Below are 23,693 nucleotides of genomic sequence, written 5' to 3'. Positions count from 1 at the left end.
ATGAATGTTACATGATGAACCGCATTCGGCATAATTCTCTATCACCGATCCATTGCCTACGAGCTTTCCATATATTGTTCTTCACTTATTTACTTTTCTGTTGCTATTGTTATCATCACTACAAAATGCCAAAAACATTACTTTTGCTACCGTTACCACTACTATCATATTACTTTGCTACTAAATACCTTGCTGCAGATATTAAGTTATCCAGGTGTGGTTGAATTGACAACTCAGCTGCTAATACTTGAGAATATTCTTTGGCTCGCCTTGTGCCGAATCTATAAATTTGGGTTGAATACTCTACCGTCGAAAATTGTTGGGATCCCCTATACTTGTGGGTTATCATGAACCCAAAGTGGCACTAACTTACAGGGACAGGCATACATGAACCAGCATCGAACGTGTCGGTCATCAGCGTGTGAATCCGGGCTGTAGCAACTAGGCTAACAGGACTCCGGGAACCCGGGCTGTAGCAGGCTAGCAGGACTCCGGAAGTCACCACGTGACATTTCCCCGAAGGGACAGACACCGGAACGAAGTGGGACACATGCCAGCCAGTCGAGGTGTTCCGGAGCAATAGTAACTGGGCTAGCAGGACTCCGGTAAACCGGGCTGTAGCAGACTACCATGGCTCAATGGAAGCACTAGACTACATTTCCCCATAAGAGAGGCTACCAAGGATAAACAACTAGGTTGTCGGATCCCACACATACCAAGCATTTCAATCATACACACAATATGCCCGATATGTGTAAATACAACATGGCATCACAACAAAACTCTACAACTCAAAGTATTTACTCATTAGGCTTCGAAGAGCCATACATTACAAACATGGGTCTCATTACCCAACATACAGAGCATACAAGCAACAAGCACATGTAGAAGCTTAACTTGTCTGAGTACGGAGAACTACAAATGAAAAAGGATGAGAAGCCTGGCTATCTACAAGACCTTGTCGAGGGCACTAAATCGTAGCTGAGTTAACAAGCTAAACGTCGAGGTGCACGCGGAACTACTAGCGAGACTGAAGTCTCTCTATAAAACATAAATTGAGCAAACGTGAGTACAAATGTACCCAGCAAGACTTACATCAGAACTAGCTACATATGCATCGGTATCAATAAAGGGGGTGGTGGAGTTTAACTGCAGCAAGCCAGCTTTGACTCGGTGGCTATCCTAAACTACGACTGCAAGTAACTCTTTTGAGGTGGCACACATGAGTCCACATATTCACCATTACAATACACCACTATGGATCTGCTCATGTCTCCCTACGAGAAGGCCATCCATAGCACTCACACTTATCTTTCGAGTTTTAGAGTATCCACTTCAAGTTATCTATGAACTGTACAGGAAATCCAGAAGTCCTTCACCGCGGACACGGCTATCCGAATAGATGATGTTAACCCTGCAGGGGTGTACTTCTTCACACACACTCTCACCACTTACAACCATGTACATGTCGTGTATCTCGGCAACCTTCAAGCAGAAGCCTGGCGAGGGAATCGGCCACGACCTGACTAACCACACAAGTCTCTAGTCTAGGTTTATCACCTATTCGGATTCCATCCGCAAGGACATCCGACTGGGGTTTCGCTCACAGCCCCAAACGATGTGTGCATGGTTCCCGAGACACCAAACGGGCGCCCGGTACACCATGTCATGGTGTATCTACCGCATCATAGCCCACCCCTAGGGTCACCGCTACACACGGCCTCCAACACATATCCTACAAACACTAGAAACTAGTTGCAACTCCTGGACAGAGATCGAGGCGATTAATAAGTCGAGAGAGTCAATTAAGGATCCCAATGTGTGGTACCAGCTCTTCATGGATCACAAACACATAACTCAGTTCCCAAGGACAGTTTCAATGAGACAACCCACCATGTACTCCTACATGGCCTCCTACTCATGCTAGTGGGTTTCATCTATTTACTGAGGCAATGACAGGTCATGCAGAGGAAAAGGGGTTCAGCTACCGCATCATGTAACAGTTGAATCGATGTTGTCCTAATGCAAAAAAAGAGAGCAGGAGCGAGAGAGTGGGGTTGTATCAGAATGAACAAGGGGTTTTTGCTTGCCTGGCACTTCTGAAGATAGTATAACTCTTCATCGGTGTCATCGAACTCATCGTCGAAACCACGTCTACAGAGAGGGGACAAACACTGGCAACAGAGAAAGAACACAATCAATGCAATGCGACAATATGATTCATGATCATGACATAGCAATATGATGTGATTTGAGCGAATGCGTCTAGCAACCATATTAAATGAAGTTGGTTTGAATCAAAGATTCAAATTCAACTCCATATGTGAAGATTCAAATACCATTTATTTCATTTGCCCTAAACAGTAGTCATAAGTTATTCTAACATGCATGCAAATGGTACATATGGATAGATTGGATTTTCTGATAATTTTTGATACATAAATTATTTCATTTGGAGTTACGGTTGATTTTCTATGATTTTAAGAAGTTTAAACAATTTTCTGGATTTTATTATTCATTTCTGAAATTTAAAATCGCCAGAAAATGATTATGAGGTCAGCATGATGTAAGCCTGGTGCTAGCAGGTCAACTGGGCTGCCCCTGGTCAAACCTGACTAGTGGGACCAACTAGTCAGTGACTAATTAACTAACAAAGTTAGTTAGTGCTAAGTTAAATACTAACCTGAGTTAGTTAGAGCCTGGGCCCACATGTTAGTGGCTCATCTAGTTAACTAGGTTAATTAACACCAATTAAATCTAACACTAATTAGGTAGGGGCCTAGCCCACTTTTCGGTGACCCAGGGGAGGTCAAACCCCTGGTCAGCTAGGTCAAACCCGCCGGACTTGGTCCATGGCTCGTTGCTGGTGAAGCCCAAGACGGCGGAGGGGCTCGGGATTTTCCCATGGTCGACCAAATCGACCACGGTTTGGTCCTAGGCGTAGCTGGGGGTCGCGTGCATCTGGTAGGGCAAGCGGGAGGAGCTGGGGTGGAGTGAACTCGCCGGAGTCGAGCTCGTGGCGGCGAACGGAGTTCGGTTGCGCGTGGGATCGCGTTTCAGTGCGTAGAAGAGTGGGGTAAGAGGCTAGGAGGGCGCTACGCATTGCGGGGAGTAGGTTGGACACTCCAGGGTGATCATTTGGTCACCGAAGCATCGTCGACAGCGAGCTCAGGCGACGGTGCATTTCGGTCATCAAGGGGGCGATGGCTACGGCGATCAAACAAATCGGGGAAGAGGGGGAAGCGATGGTGGAGCTCACAGCGGTGCCGTAGGGATGGTTAGCGGGCTTGGGGACGTTCTGCGTGCGGTGGATCGACGACGATGGTGGTGAGAGCCCGAGGTGGAAGACGAGGGCGATGGTGACATTGCTGGCCTCCCGGGGTCGCGTGCTTTGGTGTGCAGCTCTACGGCGTCGAGGCGGAGCTCGTGGGGGCGCTGGCCAGGAGTGGGGATGCTGGTGGCCACGGTAACGATGAGCGGCAGTGACGGCTCCGCTCGGCTTCGGGAGAGAGAGCGAGAGAGGCGAGGTAGGGAGAGAGGGGAGCGCTCAAGGGGGTCCAGTGGTCTGTGTGGCAACGCCAGAGGCGTCCAGGGCGTCGAGGCAGTGGCGGGAAGCAGGAGGTGGCTCGGTGTGTGGCCAGCGCGCGAAGAGCACGCGCCTGTCCTCCTAGCAGAGGAGGAAGACGACAGGGGAGGAGGCGGTGGTGAGATGGGCTGGCCAGCTACAGTTCTAGGCCGGTTGGTGGGCTGCATAGGTGAGGCCAGGTAAGATTCTCTCTCTCTCTCTCTCTGTTTTATTTTTCTTTTCTATTTTTGTTATTTTGTTTTGATTTAGTTTGGAAACTAAACCATTTTAAAACATTGTGTAAATTTTTATGTGAGCTCAGAGAGCTAGTCCAACGTCACATGCAAACTTACAAAATATTTGAACATTATTTCTTATATAACAGAAATAATTCCAACCCAAATATGTTATTGATTTAAATCAAAGTTCCAAAATAAATTATTTCTGTGACTGCAAAAATATTGGTTTGAATTTCACCTCATGCCAATATTTTCACAGAATAACAGGAAAATTTTCTTGGACTCATTTGATGAGATTTAAATGCTGGTTATTTTTAGAGGTATTCCGAGGCTTTTGAAAATTCCTCAATTCAAATTTCATTTGAATTTAAACATGATGCTCACATGGAAGCTAGCATAGGTCAGACCAGAATTAGGGATGTGACACTATGAATGTGTTATTTCATTATTTTGCCTCGCACCGGGTTCGACCAGTCGGCCCGGGGGCTTGCCGCCTTGTACTATGTCGGTGCTACGTGCAGTCGGACAAGTAATGTGCCGGCACCTAAGCCCTCTCTTGCCATAGGCCACAGCTCGCCCAACGAGTGTTCGGCTGGCAAGAGTTAAAGGCAGGAAATGGTGCTCACATGAAAAATGGCTAAGGACCAAAGCACTCACATAGGCCAAGCTGGCTCCTCGCCTCGTCGACCGGCTGCTAAGAAACCGGCCAGCCGGCTTCTCACTTAACTTGGTACGTTCCAGACGGCTGAAGTACTTGCCTTCCCAAAAAATGGCCAAGTACTTGACCCAGCCACAGACTGCAGAGCGGCTGTCTAGCTGGCAAGGCAGCAGCCAAGGGAAGGCAGCAAAGGAAAAGAGCCAAAGGAGCAGAAAAGCAAGACAAGTTAGAACTCGGCGAAATTAATTTACATAGCAAAAGGCCATTTGACGGCATTCAACAAAGTTTGAATACACCCACAGTGGGTTGAAGTGCACAAATTTAAGAAGTTTGTTCAAAAGACTACCAAAGCAGGAAACGATAAAATAAGTTAGCCGCCTAGGCCAGAGGAGTAGCAGGCAGGTCCGGTAGGTTGGTGGAGACGGCGGCGGCGGTTGGCGGAGTGGACGTCTGGTGAGTCTCGGCTTGGTCGCCATCGGCGGCAGTTGGCGCGCTCGGACGCAGCTCGTTGCTCAATGCTCGATTGAGCTGAGGCCGGCTGTCCGCTCCGTCTTCTGGCGCATCGTCTTCACCATCCTCGCCTTCCTCGTCCTCGCCCTCGTTGCTAGAGGCGATTTCCTCCATCGAGTCCTCATCGTCATTTGGGTTCAGCCTGAACCAGTTCGGCGGCACCTCGGCGCCCTCCTCGTCTAGCTCGGCGAGGAAAACACCGGTATCAGTGTACTCGGCGATCGCCTCCACGCGTCGAATGAGCGCTGGCCCAACCGCCGCCAACACTTCCCTGGCCTCCTGCCGGAACGTGGCCAACCGGGCTAGGTTCAGCCTAGGATACCATTCCTTGATAAACTCCAAGGCCCGCCGCACGCCTGCCCGGGCTGCGGAGCCCTTCCATGCCTTGAAGCGGCAGACAACCACCTCTAACCAGTCGGCGGTCCGACTGGGGGTGCGTAGAGCTGGAACACCTGGCCAGAGGGCGGAAACCACCTGGGCTCCGACGCGCTGCAGACGGTGGAGCGCCCGATGAGCCGGCCGGAGACGAGCTTGTATGGCGAGAAGCTGCTCGCCAAGGGTCCGAGGGTCGTTGGGCGCGATTTCTGCTCCAGCTCGTCGTCGCTCATCGCGGTGAGCTTCGATGGCTTGGCTGGAGGCAACGGAGTGGCTAGGGAAGTACTCTGCGCAAGAAGGAAAAAGAAGCATGAAGCCAGAGGCCGGCTCATATGACATTCGACAGATGAAAGAAAGGAAAAGGATAACTCACCATCGATCATGTCCTCGATCTTGCCATAGCTGTCAGATAAAGCTTTCTCCTTCTAGACCCACTTTGAGCGCTCGGTCTCAAACTCGGCCTGGAGGTCGTCCTCCGCCTCCTTGAGCTTCTGGAGCTCCGCCTTCTGCTGGGCCGCCTGGTCTGCCAGCTTCTTGGCTAGGGGGTCGGGCTCCTGCGCCACCACACTACACTCCTCCTCCTTGGCGCGCAACGCGGTTTGGGCTTCGCCCCGCTGCTGCTGCAAGGTGGAGTTGGCTCCTGCAAAAGCAAAGAAGAAAAAATGATCAACAAGTTGACCAACAAAGAAAAGTGGTTTCTAGGAGATCCGGCCCGACTGCTCAGCAGTCGGCCCGAATCTCGGGGCTACACCCAGTGGGTGCGCTGACGCGCCCCCGCAAGGGAGACAATTGGAGGCCTACTCCGGCTGTCGGACAAGGCGGTCGTCTGCTTGGCCAGCTCCTGGACCTGGGAGTTGAAGGCGGCCGCACGGATGTTGTGGTAGTCCTGCAACGAAGACAACAGAAGAAAAGAAAAAGTCAGCACATGGAACTTACCTTTAAGTTCCGAGCCGCCTGCTCAGCAGCCAGCCCGAATGTCAGGACCCCGATTCTAAACCACATCGATCTAGCCGGCAACACCTCATATCACTTTGCGGCCTCACGCACGGTATTCCACGGGTGTCGCCTTACCATGGCTCGGAACTGTTTGCGCCTTTTGGCTCACGTATATGATAGTGTCGCTAGCATCCATATGACAGGGAACCCGGGCCGACATGGCTAGTCGTGAACCCAAAGCGGCACAGACCTAAGGAGACAGGCATACATGAATCACATCGATCATGTCGGTCATCAGCGAGTGATTCCAGGCTGTAGCACTGGGCTAACAGGACTCCGGGGAACCCGGGCTGTAGCAGGCTAGGCAGGACTCCGGATATCACCGCGTGACATTTCCCTGAAGGGACAGACATAGGAACGAAGTGAAAGACATGCCGGCCAGTTAAGTGTCCTAAACAGTAGTGGTGGGCTAGCAGAACTCCGGTGAACCGGGCTGTAGCGGACTACTATGGTTCGAGGAACACTAGACTAAATTTCCCCATAAGAAAGGCTGCCAAGGATAAACAACTAGATTGTCGGATCCCACTCATACCAAGCATTTCAATCATACACACAATATGCCCGATATGAGTACATACAACATGGCATCACAACAAAACTCTACAACTCAAGTACTTTATTTAAAGGCTCTAGAGAGCCATACATCACATGTTCATACAGATAGGGGTCACATGACCCGACACTCAAGTCATACAATCATACAAGCACATGCGGAAGCAACTAGTCTGAGTACAGACACTAGAAAGAAAGAAGGCTTCTCGAAGCCTGTCTATCTACATAGGCCCTCCATGGCCAGGATCACCACCTGGGTGGCTAGTCACTCATCGACGTCAAGGTCTACGTAGAACCCATCGGAGGGGGCGGTGTTGTCGTCTGAAAACAGTAATTAAGAAAACATGAGTACAAAGGTACTCAGCAAGTCTTACATCAGAACCTAATATACATGCTCATTCTCAAGAAGGTGGTGGGGTTATTGCAGCAAGCCAGCTTTGACTCTTGGCTAAGCTATCCTACGGAACTTCACTAGTAAAATAGTTTTCACACACGAGTCCACTACTCACCAACACAATACTCCACCGTGGATCCTCCCTCGTCATCCTACGAGAGGGCCATCCTCGGTACTCACACTTATCTTGAGACTTTTAATAGTATCCATTTAACTTGTCTATGAACTGTATAGGCAACCAAGTAGTCCTTTACCGCGGACGCGGCTATTCGAATAGTTTTATACCCTGCGGGGGTGTACTTCATCATACACGCTTTCACCACTTACCGCCGTTTACACGACATGTACTCGGCAACCTTCAAGCGGAGGCCCAATGAGGGTGTCGGCCACGGCCTACCTAAACACTCAAGTCTCTAGTCCAGGTTCATCGCCTATCCAGGTTCCATCCGCAGGGAGTCCGGCCGAGGTTTCCACATACGGCCCCGAACGATGTGAACAGGGTTCCCGAGACACCAAACGGGTGACGCGGTACACCGTGCCACGGTGTATCTACCGCAACATAGCCCACCCCTAGGGTCAGCGCTACGCACGGACGCCAACACATAACCTACAACACCAGAAACTATTTGCAACTCCTGGATAGAGTACTAAGGTATTTAAGAAGCCGAGAGGGTCAATTAAGGATCCCAATGCATGGTAGTAGCTGAATCTTAAATCACACATACAGATCTCAGTTCTTAGGGACAGCTTCAATGAAACAACCCACCATGTACTCCTACATGGCCTCTCATTGATACCTTTACCAAAACATGTTCCACACATCCCTCTCGTTACCGACATAAACATATCACTCTGGCCCATCACCCAGATGAACCAGACCTAACACAACTCTAAGCATAGCAGGCATAGCAAAGTACGAATCACATACATGGCTCAATCAACTCCTACACATGCTAGTGGGTTTCATCTAGTTACTGTGGCAATGACAGGTCATGCAGAGGATAAGGGTTCAACTACCGTAGCACACAGCAGTTTGAAACGCGTTGTCTTAATGTAGTAAACAAGAGCAGAAGCGGGAACATGGGTTGTATCGGAATGATCAATGGGTTGCTTGCCTGTTGTAGAGGTGGTAGGGTACTGCCCTTCAGACGGATACTCGGGGTTATCCTCGGAGGCAGAACCTACCACGAAAGACACACTGAACATAATCAACACATGGCAATATGCAACAATATGATGCATGCTATGAAAGTGTTTTGGCCTAATGCAAGCTAAAACAGAAGGGAATGAACTCATTTGAATCAAAGATTCAAATATTAGCTCATTAAACATGGCCTTATTAGTGCATTACCTTATTCTGCTTAAACAGCAGGTTTAACTTGTTTTTTCATGCATGAAACCATTACAGATGGATAGATTGAATTTTTCTGATCATTTTTCATATATAAATCTTTGCATTTGGAGCTATGGTTGATTTTCTATGATTTTTAGAAGTTTTGACTATTTTCTGGAATTTCCTATTAAAGAATAAATCCAGTAATTCAGTTAATGCGTCAGCACTGCGTCACTGTGACGTCAGCGGGTCAAAGGCGCCAGCCCAGGTCAAACCTGACTGGTGGGCCCCTTCTGTCAGTCTCTCAGCTAACTAACAGAGTTAGTTAGTGTTTAGTTAGCACTAAACTGGGTTAGTTAGGCTCTGGGCCCACATGTTAGTGAGAGAGGGTTAGTTAACGACGTCGTTAACCTCTAACAGAGTGATTAACTCTAATTTAAACTAATCTTAATTAGTTAGGAGCCGGCCCCACCTATCAGTGTCTCAGGCGGAGTCAAACTGGGGTCAAACCCCTGGTCAGCGGGGTTAATCCCGCCGGCGTTGAGTCGCCGGCGAGGCCGAGACGGTGGAGAGCTTCGGAAATCGCCCACATGCGACCAATTCGACCATGGTTTGGTCCTACGCGTAGCTGGGGCTCGCGCGCATCTAGTGGGGCAAGTGGGAGGAGCTGGGGTGGAGCAAGCTCGCCGGAGTCGAGCTCGTGGCGGCGGCCGAAGCTCGGTCGTTGGTGGTTTTGCTGCTGCAGTGAGCTAGGGGAAAACGGACGCACTAGCGAGGCGCTACGAGGTGCGGTGAGTGCGTTAAGCACCCGCGCTTGACCAAATGGCCACCGGAGTGACGCCGGTGTCGAGCTCGCGCGGCGGCGTGCTACGGTGAGCAAGGGGGCGGCGTCTACGGTGAGCAAACGAAGCAGAGAAGAGGGAGGATCGGTAGAGGAGCTCACGGCGGTTGCAGGACGCGTCTCAGCAGGCTCGGGGGAGGTCGGACGTCGTCGGGGCGTTGCCGGCGATCTCGGTGGACCAAGGAAGAAGAAGGCGTCGGGGAGGCACTTGGAGGCGTCCGGCGTCGCGTGAGTCAACGGGGAGGCGGAGCTCATGGGCACGTCAGGGAGGCGAGGGGGTGGCTCTGGTGGCAACTACGGCGAACGGCAGCGAGGATCGCGCTCAGCCATCGCGGGAGAGGGTGAGGGAGACAAGGGGGAGAGAGGGGAGGAGTGCAGGGAGGTGCTGGGCGTCTCCGTGGCGCTCGGATGGGGACGAGGAGGCAGCAGGAGGTGGCCGCGGGTGCACGCGCCGGCGACACGCCTCTGCCTACTGGCAGAGGTGGGTGACGACTGGCACGGGCCAGGTGGGCCGGGCCAGCACAGGTAAGGCCCAGGTGGCTTCTCCCTCTCTCTCTTTTTCTGATTTGTTTCTTTTTCTATTTAACTGCAACTGTTGGGCTTTATTAAAAATACTAAAACATTTCCAAAAATCCTAAAAATAATTGTGGGCTCTGTTTAGAATATTTCCAACAACAAACATTTATTTCCAGAATTATTTGAGCATTTAAATTATTTTATAGCATTTAAATGCCCAAAATCAAATACTTATGATTTAATTCAATGACCTTCTATTGACCTAGAAAATTGTGCACCAATTTTGCCAGAGGTTCTAACCCAAGACAAAGAGGGTGAACTTTTTAGTAGGGCATTTCAGGTTCATTGAAAATAATTTTAGTAAACCGTAGTTGTTTCCAGGGGGGGTGTTGGGGGTTCTGTCATCCCCATTTCAAACTTAAAAGGAAATTAAACATGATGCACACTCTAATGCTTGAACTAGCTAGGGTGTGACACCGAAACTCGAGGGCTACACCCAGTGGGTGCCCTAGCGTGCCCCCACAGAAGATTGCAAGAATAAAAAACAAAGCAAAGGAGCGTACCCGGACGGCCGCTCGCGTCGACAAGAACGCCTTCGTGTACTGCTGAAGGGCGGCGCCTTGGGCCTGAAGGTGGGCATGAACATCCTATGCAGCCTTGTTCAGCACGCCCGTCCCACCCCCAGGCATCCATTATGGCTGGACGGCGCTGGTGACCTCTGCGTCTATGGCCGACGAGCTTGCGGCCTCGATATCCTGCGGCCGTGTACATCATGTCATCCTGTGTCCTGAACAGTAGAGTTTATCCCTGTACATCATGTCGTCTTGCTTAAGGCGTTACTCTGTTCTTATGAACTTAATACCCTAGATGCATGCTGGATAGCGGTCGATGTGTGGAGTAATAGTAGTAGATGCAGAATCATTTCGGTCTACTTGTCTCGGATGTGATGCCTATATACATGATCATGCCTAGATATTCTCATAATTATTCGCTTTTCTATCAATTGCTCGACAGTAATTTGTTCACCCACCGTCATACTTATGCTATCTTGAGAGAAGCCACTAGTGAAACCTATGGCCCCCGGGTCTATTTTCCATCATACAAGTTTCCAATCTACTTTATTTCGCTATCTTTTACTTTCAATCTATATCATTAAAATACCAACAATATTTATATTATTATTATCATCTCTATCAGATCTCACTCTTGCAAGTGGCCGTGAAGGGATTGACAACCCCTTTATCACGTTGGTTGCGAGGTTCTTATTTGTCTGTGTAGGTATGAGGTGACTCGCGCGTGGTCTCCTACTGGATTGATACCTTGGTTCTCAAAAACTGAGGGAAATACTTATGCTGCTTTATTGCACCACCCTTTCCTCTTCAAGGGAAATGTTGGGGATATAGTTACTGGAGGTAAACCGGCTAGGCATGGCCGGATTAGCTCCATGAAGATTGAAGCCCATGAAGATGAGAAGATACTGGCGCTTTAAAAAGGCCCAAGGCCCAAAGAAAGATTAAAGCCTGTAGATGTGAACCGACTTTATCATGTAAACTTATATTGTAAGTTAGAGGAATAGAGACCAAGCCGGATACCTCTATTATCCGGTCTCGGGACTCTGTAACCGGCGGGCGTCAACCTGTGTATATAAAGGGACGACCCGGCCACGGTTTGAGGACATAAAACAACAACTCGAGGGCCAGTCAAAGCGGATTCGCTCCCTGGTCGTCGAAACCCTAGCAATACCAATCACAGCTAGACGTAGGCTTTTACCTTCATCGAAGGGGCCGAACTAGTATAAACTCCCCGTGTCCCCTTGTCCGGTTTAACCCCTTTAAGCTAACCCGGTGTGATGGCTCCACGACTAAGTTATTTCACGAGGACATCTGCCGTGACAAACCCACGACAGTTGGCGCCCACAGTGGGGCAATCGCACGATGGTTTCGAGTTCTTGAAGGGCAGGTTTGATGGACTCAAGGGATACGCTGTGGGCCGGATGACGAAGAGTCATCGCGGCATGCTCTATATCGACAACGCGGGATGGGGCCCCGAGGCCGATTCAATCGAATACGGGTACCGGGTCCCCTTTGGTGGGATTCACGTCTTCATCAGCAAGATTGGCGAACCGGGCCCTGAGCCGGACACCTGCACCGACATCATCGAGACGGCTCAGCGTGCAAGACCTTCTCCGGTTCAGCCCATGGCAAGGCATGTTTTCGTGGGTGTCATCCATGGAGCAGAATATGAGGATGTACCGGCATTCGATGGAGAAACCGTTGTCTGCTCCGATGAAGAGTCTTCTGGAGAAACCGAATCGCTCTATCAGTTGCAGGATGGTCGGATTAGTGGAGGCTCCGAGGGCAACAATATTCCGGACTCCCCTGATCTGCCAAACCGGGCCGCTATCTTCATGGCCAGTACACAATCAGCGCCCCACTCATCAACCGCCGCAACAATGCTCTCCGCTTCAGCAACAGCCACGCCGGCAGGGGCAGGGAGCTCTGTGCCACCTCCGGCTCAAGTTCTGTCTGACTTGTTCGACGCTTTGGCAACATTGATGGCCGCGGAGGTGGACGCAGCAGCCCGAGATCAGCACAACGCGGAGATCACAAAGGTGAAAGATCAGATAACTCAGGCTAAAGCGGACCTAGCGGCAGAGAACGCTAGGATGGCTACAGAACGGCTGAGTTGGAAGCTCAAGTCTACCGGCTTAGGCTGGATCAGAATGCTTCAGAGGAAGTCATGAGAAGAAGATACCGATCGCATCTTCCGCCGAGTTATGAGCCAAGAAATCTCTTCAACATGCCAGGGGAAGGAACTAGTAACCAGCCAATAATAAACCAGACGGAGGCGCCAGGAACAGGAGCGCGATTCAGCCGCGCATGATGGACCCGCCTCGTCAGAACAACATTGTGCCACAGTATGTTCCAGCACCCCCCGGGCATTACTCCAACCCGTTGGACAACAATGTGGACGCCACTTCACGATTGGCAGCCCTCCCAACCGACGGCGAATCACCAGTTGCGATTGAGGCACGACGGGCCAGACATCTCCTTCAAAGAGCTCTAAACCAGCAGTAGGCTTATTCGCACAGTCGTGAGAGGATTCATTCCACCCCCGTCCAAGCCGGAGCTACAGAAGGCACATTGAGGATGAACCGGCGATGTCAAGCAGTGCACGTCGCCGTAACTCGCCGTGAGGGCACAACCTGGCAGGGGGAGGTGCTAATGCGCAGGATGTCGTGGATCATGGTCGTGGACGTTGAGAGGCTGAGTTAGCAGCTCTGCACGGAGCCCGTCAACCTACTTCGGTTCACCCTACCACTTCAGTAGAGCCAGGTGTGGTATTCAGTTCCTTAGGGGTGCCGTGTCTCACCCCCGCTTTGCGTAATGTGCGACTGCCCAAGGATTTCAAAGGACCTCGTAAGGTACCCAATTACACCGCCGATCTGCAACCAGAGGCATGGGTTGAAAGCTACGAGATGGCAATGGAGATGTTAGATGTGGATGAAGCAGTATGTGCTAAATACTTCACCATGATGTTGGAAGGAACAGATCGTACTTGGTTGAAGAGCTTACCAACTAACTCTGTCGGATTGCTACCTCTTGAGCACTGCGTTTGATTTCCCCGAAGAGGAAGGGATGACGCAGCAAAGTAGCATAAGTATTTCCCTCAGTTTTTGAGAACCAAGGTATCAATCCAGTAGGAGACTACACTCGAGTCCCTCGTACCTACACAAAAACAATAGCTCAACGCAACCAACGCGTTTAGGGGTTGTCAATCCCTTCACGGTCACTTATGAAGGTGAGATCTGATAGAGATAGAGATGCAAATTAAATAAAGTAAAAGCAAAGTAAAAGCAAAGCAATAATAACGTGATGGAGAATGATATGATGAGAAAGAGACCCGGGGGCCATAGGTTTCACTAGTGGCTTCTCTCAAGAGCATAAGTATTCTACGGTGGGTGAACAAATTACTGTTGAGCAATTGACAGAATTGAGCATAGTTATGAGAATATCTAGGTATGATCATGTATATAGGCATCACGTCCGGGACAAGTCGACCGAAACGATTTTGCATCTACTACTATTACTCCACTCATCGACTGCTATCCAGCATGCATCTAGAGTATTAAGTTAAAAATAGAGTAACGCCTTAAGCAAGATGACATGATGTAGAGGGATAATTTCATGCAATATGATAAAACCGCCCATCTTATTATCCTCGATGGCAACATTACAATACGTGCCTTGCTGCCCCTTCTGTCACTGGGAAAGGACACCGCAAGATTGAACCCAATGCTAACACTACTAGGGAAAACCTTATACACAGAACCTTAGCAGCAGCGCGGCACAAAAAGAAGCGCTACTGCTAATTAGCAGTAGCGCGGTTTTTTAACCCTCGCTACTACTAAGTTGATAGTAGTAGCGCGGGTTTTTAACCCTTGCTACTACTAAGCGGTCTTTACCGTGCCCCCCCGACACATGCCATAGTAGTAGCGAGGGGTATAAACCCGCGCTACTACTAAGTTGATAGTAGTAGCATGGTTTTATACCCCTCGCTACTACTAAGTACGAGGTAGGTGAAGTCGCCATATCCTCGGCCGAATCCCCATCTCCTCCCCCAAATCCCTCCTCTCTTCCACCACTCTCTCCTCTCACTTTCCATACGCTCTCACATGGACCTCTTGCCCATGCACCCATCCTCCTCCATGGCGCCGAAAGAGGCCGCCGCCTCGCGCCACCGGCGTCTAGGAGCTCGCCGGTCTTCCACCGACGTCTAGGAGGCCGCCGCCCCGCGCCACCACACCAGAGCACCTCGCAACTGGTGACTAGCTCCGCTGCTCCCTACATCACCTTCCTCTCTCCCTCGGTTTTCCTTTTCTCTCTCCCTCTGGTTTGACTCACCCTCCCATGTCCATGCCCGTGCAGGTCATCGCCATGGATGACCCGGAGCTATCTGGCATGGTCGGGAAGAGGATCCCCACGCTGCGGCCTGGCTCTGCCATAGAAACGGGCCCTCTCCAACAGCCACTGCCGGATCTGGTCTTCCGCTGTCCGTTCATGCCTCCGGCGACGCCAATCATCGCTAGATCTTACCATTGCTGCCATTGACAACACGCACGGGATCGAGATTTTTTTTGTTTTTGAAAGTAATAGCAGTAGCGCGGGGTATAAGACCCGCTACAACTAATTAGCAGTAGCGTTGTTTGCAACGCACACTACAGCTAACCATGTATAGCAATAGCGTGTGTCAACACGCGCTACTGCTACAAGTTAGTTGTGGCGCCGTATCAGTAGCGCGGGCACCCGCGCTACTGATACACTCAAAACCCGCGCTGCTGCTAGGCTTTTCCCTAGTAGTGTAAGCACTTCTCCCATGGCAAGAACAACCAATCTAGTAGGGCAAACCAAACTGATAATTCGAAGAGACTTGCAAAGATAACCAATCATACATAAAAGAATTCAGAGAAGATTCAAATATTATTCATAGATAGACTTGATCATAAACCCACAATTCATCGGTCTCAACAAACACACCGCAAAAAGAAGATTACATCGAATAGATCTGCACGAGAGAGGGGGAGAACATTGTATTGAGATCCAAAAAGAGAGAAGAAGCCATCTAGCTACTAGCTATGTACCCGTAGATCTGAAGTAAACTACTCACACTTCATTGGAGGGGCTTGGATGATGATGTAGAAGCCCTCCGTGATCAATACCCCCAACCACGGAGCTCCAGAACAGGCCCCAAGATGGGATCTCGTGGATACAGAAAGTTGTGGTGGTGGAATTAGGTTTTTGGCTCCGTCCCCAAACGTTTGGGGGTACGTGGATATATATAGGAGGAAGAAGTATGTCGGTGGAGCTTCGAGGGGCCCACGAGGCAGGGGGGCGCGCCCTAGGGGGGCGCCCCCTACCCTCATGACCACCTCGTGGCTTTCTTGATGGAGGGTCCAAGTCTCCTAGATCTTATCTGATGAGTAAATCACGTTTCCAAAGGTTTCATTCCGTTTGGACTCCGTTTGATATTCCTTTTCTTCGAAACCCTAAAACAGGCAAAAACAACAATTCTGGGCTGGGCCTCCGGTTAACAGGTAAGTCCCAAAAATAATATAAAAGTGGAAAATAAAGTCCAATAATGCCTAAAACAGTAGATAATATAGCATGTAGCAATCAAAAATTATTGATACGTTGGAGACGTATCAAGCATCCCCAAGCTTAATTCCTGCTCGTCCTCGAGTAGGTAAATGATGAAAACGCAATTTTTTATGCGGAGTGCTACTTGGCATAATTTTAATATAATTCTTCTTAATTGTGGTATGAATATCCAGATCTGAAAGATTCAAGACAAAAGTTCATATTGACATAAAAATGATAATACTTCAAGCATACTAACTAAGCAATTATGTCTTCTCAAAGTAACATGGCCAAAGAAAGTTCATCCCTACAAAATCATATGGTTTAGTCATGTTTCATTTTCGTCACACAAGAATGCTATCATCATGCACAACCCCGATGACAAGCCAAGCAATTGTTTCATACTTTAGTAATCTCAAACCTATAAACCTTCACGCAATATATGAGCGCGAGCCATGGACATAGAACTATGGGTGGAATATAATATAATGAGGGGGGTTATGTGGAGAAGACAAAAAAGGAGAAAGTCTCACATCAACGAGGCTAATCAATGGGCTATGGAGATGCCCACCGATTGATGTTAATGCAAGGAGTAGGGATTGCCATGCAACAGATGCACTAGAGCTATAAATGTATGAAAGATCAACAAAAGAAACTAGTGGGTGTGCATCCAACTTGCTTGCTCACGAAGACCTAGGGCACTTGAGGAGGCCCATTGTTGGAATATACAAGCCAAGTTCTATAATGAAAAATTCCCACTAGTATATGAAAGTGATAACATGAGAGACTCTCTACTATGAAGATCATGGTGCTACTTTGAAGCACAAGTGTGGTAAAAGGATAGTAACATTGTCCATTCTCTCTTTTTCTCTCATTTTTTGGGCCTTCTCTTTTTTTGGGGGCCTTCTCCTCTTTTTTTTATGTCCTTTCTTTTTTTATTCCTCACTTGGGACAATGCTCTAATAATGATGATCATCACACTTCTATTTGTTTACAACTCAATGATTACAACTCGATACTAGAACAAAGATGACTCTATATGAATGCCTCCGGCGGTGTACCGGGATATGCAATGAACCAAGAGTGACATGTATGAAAGAATTATGAATGATGGCTTTGCCACAAATACTATGTCAACTACATGATCGTGCTAAGCAATATAACAATGATGAATGTGTCATAATGAACGGAATGATGGAAAGTTGCATGGCAATATATCTCGAAATGGCTATGGAAATGTCATAATAGGTAGGTATGGTGGATGTTTTGAGGAAGATATAAGGAGGTTTATGTGTGAAAGAGCGTATCATATCACGGTGTTTGGATGCACCGGCGAAGTTTGCGCCAACTCTCAATGTGAGAAAGGGCAATGGACGGTAGCGAAGAGGCTAGCAAGGATGGAAGGGTGAGAGTGCGTATAATCAATGGACTCAACATTAGTCATAAAGAACTCACAAACTTATTGCAAAAATCTAAAAGTCATCAAAAACCTTGGCACTACGCGCATGCTCCTAGGGGGATAGATTGGTAGGAAAAGACCATCGCTCGTCCCCGACCGCCACTCATAAGGAAGACAATCAAATAACACCTCATGTTTCAAATTTGTTGCATAACGTTTACCATACGTGCATGCTACGGGACTTGCAAACCTCAACACAAGTATTTCTCAATTTCACAACTACTCAACTAGCATGACTTTGATATTATTACCTCCATATCTCAAAACAATCATCAAGCATCAAATTTTTCTTAGTATTCAACACACTCATAAGAAAGTTTTATTATTAATCTAGCATACCAAGCATATTAGGATTTTAAGAAAATTACCATGCTATTAAGAATCCCAAAATAATCTAAGTGAAGCATGAGATATCAATAGTTTCTATAAAACAAATCCACCACCGTGCTCTAAAAGATATAAGTGAAGCACTAGAGCAAAACTATAAAGCTAAAAAGATATAAGTGAAGTACATAGAGTATTCTATCAAATTCCAAATCATGTATGGCTCTATAAAAAGGTGTGTACATCAAGGATGATTGTGGTAAACTAATAGCAAATACTCAAATAATAAAAGACGCTCCAAGCAAAACACATATCATGTGGTGAATAAAAATATAGCTCCAAGTAAGTTACCGATAGAAGTAGACGAAAGAGGAGATGCCTTCCGGGGCATCCCCAAGCTTTGGATTTTAGGTGTCCTTAGATTATATTGGGGGTGCCATGGGAATCCCCAAGCTTAGGCTCTTGCCACTCCTTGTTCCATAATCCATCAAATCTTTACCCAAAACTTGAAAACTTCACAACACAAAACTTAAAGTAGAAAACCCGTGAGCTCCGTTAGCGAAAGAAAACAAAAGACCACTTCAAGGTACTGTAATGAACTCATTCTTTATTTATATTGGTGTTATAACTACTGTATTCCAACTTCTATATGGATTATAAACTATTTTACTAGCCATAGATTCATTTAAAATAAGCAAACAACACACGAAAAACAGAATCTGTCAAAAACAGAACAGTCTGTAGTAATCTGTAGCTAGCGCAAGATCTGGAACCCCAAAAATTCTAAAATAAATTTCAGGACGTGAGGAATTTATCTATTAATCATCTGAAAAACGAATTAACTAAATAGCACTTTCCAAATAAAAATGACAGCAGTTCTCGTGAGCGCTAAAGTTTCTGTTTTTACAGCAAGTTCAATCAAGACTTTCCGCAAGTCTTCCCAATGGTTCTACTTGGCACAAACACTAATTAAACACAAAAAACACAATCAAAACAGAGGCTAAATAATTTATTTATTACTAAACAGGAGAAAAAAGCAAAGAATAAAAATAAAATTGGGTTGCCTCCCAACAAGCGCTATCGTTTAACGCCCCTAGCTAGGCATAACAAGCAAAAATAGATCTAGGTATTGCGATAATAATAAGATAGATTGTTAAAACTCATTTCATATTCTCTATGTTCAGCAGCAAGTTTTCTTTGAGGCAAGAAAAAGTAATCAAAAGGGCTAAATTTGTTGGGACAAAAGTCTCCAAGACCAACCTTGGGAGGTATAGGTTCCTCCTTTGGTCCTTCATATTGCACAACCAATTCATCATTATAAGCATTCTTTTGACAGAACTTTGTGAGCCTATATTCAAGAGAATATCCCAATTCATTATCTCGAATAGCTAAATCATCATTAAGTTCAGAAATTCTATCAACTAAAACATTGGTAGGAGCCCTTTTTCTAAGATTTTCATTGAAAGCAACATAGTCTAGAGATTGAAAACACATTATTTCTTATTAATCAAAGATGATAGTCTCTATGGGAGGACGACAATCATCCACCCTATAATGCGCAAATATTTCTTTGGCCTCTTTAATTGTGAATCGAAACTCATGAGCCAAAAAGATAGTAACGGCACGCTTAACAGAAGAATGCTCAATATTAGAAAATTCTAGGAAAATCCTTTATATAGAAGGATGCAAGTGCATGAATTGCCTCTCAAGTTCAACTACAAGCAAGGCAATAGCGTACGCAAGACTACTAGTTCTATGAAGAATAGAACTACCCATAGAAGGTAAAGCACCAGCACAAGTAAAGAAATCTTGAATAACTCCCTTTCCAATAATATTACCGCTACCAACACGAAATCTTTTTATATGGGAGATAGTGGGTTCTTTAGTAGGAGCATCAAAATTATTATCGACAATAGTATCCCCAATTTCGGACATAGAGGCAGAAGGTAAAGAACTATCCATAATGACCAGCACGCAAACTAACACACGAGAAAACAAAGAGCAAATGGGCAAAAGAGGCAAACGGAGAAAGAGAGGGAGGAAAGAGAGAGAGAGGGCGAATAAAATGGCAAGGGTGAATTGGGGGGAGAGGAAAACGAGAGGAAAATGGCAAATAATGTAATGCAGGAGATAGAGATTGTGATGGGTACTTAGTATGTTGACTTTTGCGCAGACTCCCCGACAATGGCGCCAGAAATCCTTCTTGCTACCTCTTGAGCACTACGTTGGATTTCCCCGAAGAGGAAGGGATGATGCAGCAAAGTAGCGTAAGTATTTCCCTTAGTTTTTGAGAACCAAGGTATTAATCCAGTAGGAGGCTACGCTGAGTCCCTCGTACCTACACAAAAACAATAGCTCAATGCAACCAACGCGTTTAGGGGTTGTCAATCCCTTCACGGTCACTTACGAAAGTGAGATCTGATAGAGATAATAAATAATATTTTTTTTCTATTTTTAGTATAGATATGCAAAGTAAATAAAGTAAAAGCAAAGTAAAAGCAAAGCAATAATAAAGTGATGGAGATTGATATGATGAGAAAGAGACCCAGGGGCCATAGGTTTCACTAGTGGCTTCTCTCAAGATCATAAGTATTCTACGGTGGGTGAACAAATTACTGTTGAGCAATTGACAAAATTGAGCATAGTTATGAGAATATCTAGGTATGATCATGTATATAGGCATCACGTCTGAGACAAGTAGACCGAAACGATTCTGCATCTACTACTATTACTCCACTCATCGACCGCTATCCAGCATGCATCTAGAGTATTAAGTTAAAAACAGAGTAACGCCTTAAGCAAGATGACATGGTGTAGAGGGTAATTTCATGCAATATGATAAAAATCCCATCTTGTTATCCTCGATGGCAACAATACAAATACGTGCCTTGCTGCCCCTTCTGTCACTGGGAAAGGACACCGCAAGATTGAACCCAAAGCTAAGCACTTCTCCCATGGCAAGAACAACCAATCTAGTAGGCCAAACCAAACTGATAATTCGAAGAGACTTGCAAAGATAACAAATCATACATAAAAGAATTCAGAGAAGATTCAAATATTATTCATAGATAGACTTGATCATAAACCCACAATTCATCGGTCTCAACAAACACACCACAAAAAGAAGATTACATCGAATAGATCTCCACGGGAGAGGGGGTGAACATTGTATTGAGATCCAAAAAGAGAGAAGAAGCCATCTAGCTACTAGCCATGGACCTGTAGGTCTGAAGTAAACTACTCACACTTCATCGGAGGGGCATGGATAATGATGTAGAAGCCCTCCGTGATCGATGCCCCCTCCGGCGGAGCTGCGGAACAGGCCCCAAGATGGGATCTCGTGGATACAGAAAGTTGCGGCAGTGGAATTAGGTTTTCGGCTCCGTCCCCGATCGTTTGGGGGTACGTGGATATATATAGGTGGAAGAAGTACATCGGTGGAGCTTCGAGGGGCCCACGAGGCAGGGGGCGCGCCCCTACCCTCGTGACCACCTCGTGGCTTTCTTGACGGAGGGTCCATGTCTCCTAGATCTTATCTGATGAGTAAATCACGTTTCCGAAGGTTTCATTCCGTTTGGACTCCGTTTGATATTCCTTTTCTTCAAAACCATAAAACAGGCAAAAAACAACAGCAATTCTGGGCTGGGCCTCCGGTTAATAGGTTAGTCCAAAAAATAATATAAAAGTTGAAAATAAAGCCCAATAATGTCTAAAACAGTAGATAATATAGCATGGAGCAATCAAAAATTATAGATACGTTGGAGACGTATCACGGATCATGGGCTGAATTGAAGCACCGGTTTATCCAGAACTTCAAAGATACTTGTAAGAGGCCCATGTCAATTGTGGATCTGGCCGCTTGTGTCCAAGAGGATGGGGAGTCCACGACCCATTGGGTAAAGCGGGTCTCAGCTATTTTGCATTCATCGGATCGTATCAATGTAGATACCATAGTGCTAACGTTGGAGGGTAATTGCTGTTTTCTGCCGCTCAAACAGAAGTTAGGAAGGCTCAAACGTCACTGCAATGATATGTCAACGCTTATGGCCTCTTTCGTTAAGTATGCCGATTCAGATAATACCAAAGACCCTGACTCGGAGGAGGACGAACCGGGGAAAGGGAAAAAGAACGACAACACCAAGGGTCAGCAACATAATCCAGCAGGCCATGGGAATAATGGTTAGCGCAAAGCGGACAACAGTTTGGACTTTGTGGCTAAAACCAAAGCTCAGGAGAATGGTCAGCGCCGTAAGGGCAAGCAGCCCTAGAGGGGCGGAGGTTCAGGCTCCAATCTGGAGCGCCTGTTAAATCAACCCTGTCCAAAGCATGGATCAAAGGAGAAGCCAGCATCGCATCTTTGGAAGGATTGTTATATCATGCGAGATTTCAAGAACTCCAATATGTTTCAGTATGATAATGGCCCGCCCGGCGGTTCAGGAGGTGGTTTCCACGGGGCGGGTTACGGAGGCGGCAGCTCCGGTTCAGGATTTCAGGGCAATCAAACCGGACACAACAATCAAGGGAACCAGGGCAACCAGGGAGGTTACAACCATCAGGGGAACCAGCAGCAGCAGCAGTCGGGTTATCAGCGCAATCCTAAGCAGTTAAATAGTGGGCAATAACATGTCTTCACCACTAGCTTGTGTAAGCGTGATCAGAAGCTTCACAAGAGGGCGGTGAACTCTGTTGAACTGGCGGTGCCTCAGTATTTGCGCTGGTCTGAGCAACCCATTTTATGGAGTAGAGAGGATCACCCGCCCCGGGTTGACAATCCGGGTCATCTGGCCTTAGTGGTGGCCCCTCAAGTTGGGGGATATAAGTTCACTAAGGTACTCATGGATGGGGGAAGTAGTATCAACATTCTATATTATGATACCTTCCGTCGTATGGGGTTGACAGTTAAGAATCTTAATCCGTCAAACACCGTTTTCCATGGTGTGGTGCCTGGTAAGTCTGCATATCCAGTGGGCAAGATAGCCTTAGAGGTGGCTTTTGGAGATGATCATTATTCAAGATCAGAAACATTGACTTTTGAGGTGGTAAAAATGAAAAGTCCGTATCACGCTTTGTTTGGGCGACCGGCTTACGCTAGGTTCATGGCGAGGCCGTGTTATGTTTATCTACAACTTAAAATGCCAGGTCATAAGGGGACCATCACAGTACATGGAAGTAGGAAGATCGCTTTGGAATGTGAGGAAGGTGATGCGGCTTATGCTGAGTCGGTTTGTGCCATGGAGGAGCTGAAGTTTTATAAAGACAAAGTTGATCCGGCAGATATGAATTCTTTGAAAAAGCCAACTACGGAACACAATCCGGCGTTGAAATTTAAATCGGCCACAAATACTAAGATGGTTGATTTTGTTCCTGGTGATTCATCCAAGCAGTTCAGCATCAGCCCTAACCTGGATCCCAAATAGGAAAGCACGCTGAGCACATGCTAAGTGTACTGAGGGAACTCGCTGAGCACACACTTAACATTGATCCTAAGTTTAAACCGGTCCGGCAGTTTCTCCGCCGCTTCAATGAAGAAAGGCGCAAGGCTATTGGTGAAGAGGTAGCTCGGTTGTTGGCCGCAGGGTTTATCGTGGAGGTCTTTCACCTAGAGTGGTTGGCTAATCCGGTACTGGTTCTTAAGAAAAACGGCACTTGGCATATGTGTGTAGATTACACAGACTTGAACAAGGCTTGCCCTGCAGATCCCATTGCCCTCCCTCGTATTGATCAGATTATTAACGCTACGGCGGGTTGTGACCGTTTGTGTTGTTTTGACGCTTATTCTGGTTATCATCAGATC

At 47.2% G+C, this 23,693-nt stretch overlaps 1 pseudogene; it reads right to left on the bottom strand.

The window, feature by feature from the left end:
• Window positions 1–5,772: 5,772 nt before the first annotated feature.
• Window positions 5,773–23,693, bottom strand: part of LOC147985750 (uncharacterized) — a 52,944-nt pseudogene continuing 35,023 nt past the window's right edge.

This window comes from Triticum urartu, chromosome 2A, assembly GCF_056163025.1.
Source record: "Triticum urartu cultivar PI428250 chromosome 2A, HENAU_Tu73, whole genome shotgun sequence".
NCBI lineage: Eukaryota > Viridiplantae > Streptophyta > Magnoliopsida > Poales > Poaceae > Triticum > Triticum urartu.
Note: the sequence above shows the minus strand (reverse complement) of the source record. Positions and strands in the feature narration are given on the sequence as shown.